This window comes from Oncorhynchus clarkii, chromosome 5, assembly GCF_045791955.1.
Source record: "Oncorhynchus clarkii lewisi isolate Uvic-CL-2024 chromosome 5, UVic_Ocla_1.0, whole genome shotgun sequence".
NCBI lineage: Eukaryota > Metazoa > Chordata > Actinopteri > Salmoniformes > Salmonidae > Oncorhynchus > Oncorhynchus clarkii.
In genome coordinates, this window is record NC_092151.1 from 46,587,574 (window position 1) to 46,590,594 (window position 3,021).

The following is a 3,021-nucleotide window of genomic DNA, read 5'->3' on the forward strand; positions in this document are numbered from 1 at the left end:
CACACAGAACATCCTAAAAAAGGTTTGCCCACACAGAGTCAACCCTACCCCGCTCACACAGAACGGTCCGACAACTATTACCTAGTGATCCCATAAGAAAATACTCACACAGAGTAAGCCAGGGCATACCTGGCTAGCACATTTAAAATAATTGGAACTCACCACATCTGAGGGTCACTTAGACAAATCACACAGACGCACAGAATGAGGTCCTTCTTCCAATAGGGCTTCACCAAGTGCCGTGTTTCACCTAGAACACACAGACCCCCTGGCCCATCACCCCCGACAGACCTCCCCAAATCCCCACTGTGATCAATTCAGTGTCAGGAGGGCTCTTGGTCACTGGCAACCGGACAGTGCAGAGTATCTTTTGAGTCCACAAAACCCCCAGATTACTCTCCTCTGACTCGGCCCTGCTTACGCCGCCAAGGTGCCTTCCTTACAAAGGAATTCACGCTCAGTGTATACGTAACAGGCATAATAAAAAAACTTGACTTCAAATCTGTGTGTGGTTCGCTCATTTTTTTCTTTAAAAAAAAACTCAGTTCGAGATGTGGTATCCACTCGGCTCGCTTCCTCTTAGATCAAAGGTTGGTCCATCTGCTTCGTTCCCGAAGTGTGGTTCTCCCTGAGATCCCAAGTTTAGGGGATCCCTCGTGCACGATTTATTTACCTAGATCGTAGGAACGGTCACCGAGTGAAGATTCACATCCCCTCCTCGTCGCCAAATGTCGTGGAAATTTCCTCTATTTACCAAATCATGGGAGCAAACCACAACACAAGTCAGAGTTAGTTATCAAAGTCCATCTTTAATTATATCAGCTCTATCACAATCCTGTGACTCTCAGATAAATTCAGTGTCTCTCAATTAATTCTATGAGAGCCCCTTCTACATTTCAAATGAGGTCCTTTATAGCAAAGACACACACAGGATAAGACAGCATCGGCATAATTCATCGTTCAGCTTTGTCTCCTTACTCAAACCACAGAACCATAAACCAACCCTCCATATCAACAGGCATATATCAAATTGTCATTTAGATACAACCAACTCTAAATACAACCAATCCTGGACAAATTCACGGAGAGGATAGAATGATTCCAGACACTGCATCCTCCTTTCCCTGATGGGAAAAGTAAGGAGTGAACTGGCACACAAACACAGTGGAGCAAAAGATATGTTTACACATGATGACCCCTTGATCTCTCCCCTCTCTGCGGCCCATGCAACTTAGTCTTGACACAGAACAGATACTGCAACCCTGCCACAGTATTATACAAAAATAACATTCTTGATGAGAAGTACTTTACAAACATATGATAAATATAAAACATCTTACATATGTTACCAACAAATTCTGATTATTCCACGACAGTGTGTGTGTGTGTGTGTGTGTGTGTGTGTGTGTGTGTGTGTGTGTGTGTGTGTGTGTGTGTGTGTGTGTGTGTGTGTGTGTGTGTGTGTGTGCGTGCGTGTGTGCAAAGTGTCAGTGTAAGTGTGTGTGAGTGTGTGGTTAGAGACCTGTGACTCAGTGCAGTTAGAGTCGGTGCAGAATGGAGGTTGAGCAGCCATCACTTAGCTGTTCAACAGTCTCATTGCTTGGAGATAGAAGCTGTCTCTGAGCCTGTTTGTCCGAGCGCTGATGCACCGGTGCCATTTTCCAGGGGGTAGCGGAGTGAACAGCCCATGGCTGGGGTGGCTGACGTCTTTGGCAATTTTCAGGTCCTTACCCAGATCAGGCAACGTAGCCCAAGGTGAATGTAGTTACTGTACCACAAACACATCTTCTGTTGGAAAACTTCCATAGCACAACTGAGTTACACGAGTGAGTGAGTGAGTGAGTGAGTGAGTGAGTGAGACAAGGAGAGACAGAAAGAAAGAGAGGGTGGAGAGAGAGAGACTTGTCCACAGGAAGTGGCAGGGCAAGGGTGGAGGAGGGAGAAAAGGGGGGGGGGGGCGAGGATTATAAGGGTGAGGATGAGGGGAGGGAGAGGATGGAGGAAGAAATAAAGGGGAGGGAAGTGGGTGATCAGACACAGATGCTATTTGTGATTACAGTGTGTAATCAGTGTGTAAGCATCATCCTCTCCCATGATGCTTGTTATCCATCCAAGATCCACTGTCACCATAACTGATTGAATGAGATGGGTAATGGAGAGGAGAGGAGAGGGGAGGGGAGGGGATGTGTGTGGGGCGGCGCACGAGGTGGTGGGATGCAGACAGTAAAGCAGCCATTCTATCTCGAGCTCTCCCATTATCAGCACCACGGAATTACGAGCAATCTCTGTCTGCTTCTGAAACGGAGAAGAGTATCGGTTTCAAACCTGCAGGGCGAAATCTAGACAAGGCGACACGGATTTCAGTGTCGAAAGGGGAAGTTGGAAGGCAAATAACAGGTGCGCAAACAATCCACAGGTTTGTAGCAATTCGAATGCCATTTTTTCAACACCAGTCAATTTTGTTTCATAATTAATTATTCTCAATAAACTACAATTGTTATTATTTCCCTTCTCTATGAAAATGTAAGACCGAGCTGGTGTCGGAATTGTTCATGATACAATTAGGCTTGAGACATCGTTTCTGGAGGACAGATGTGATGTGTGCTGCCAACAGGTGTGGTAGACTAGGTTTAACCTAGTCGGAATCACCAAGGCTTCTAACGAGAAATACCTGGCTCTTGTTGTCCATAATCATTGTCATGCATGTAAAGGGGAATTTGAATACATGTTAAAGTGATGCTCCAGAACTTATGTATATATTTCAGCCAGTACTTTTGAATGTAGTGCAATTCATGATATGTTACGAATTTGCTGTGATTAAGATCCCAGACTGCGTCTATAAACGACATTAACCTGCCGAGTCTGTCAAAAGAAAGAGAATGGTGGGAGGTGGCATTTCTGCAAAACCCTAACCTCCTCCTCCTTCCCATCGTAACGCCACCGGTTAGCGAGATAGAAGTTCTAGAAGTTCTTCACGGCACTGACTGCACTGCCCGGTTTGACATTTCCACAGCTGTCGCT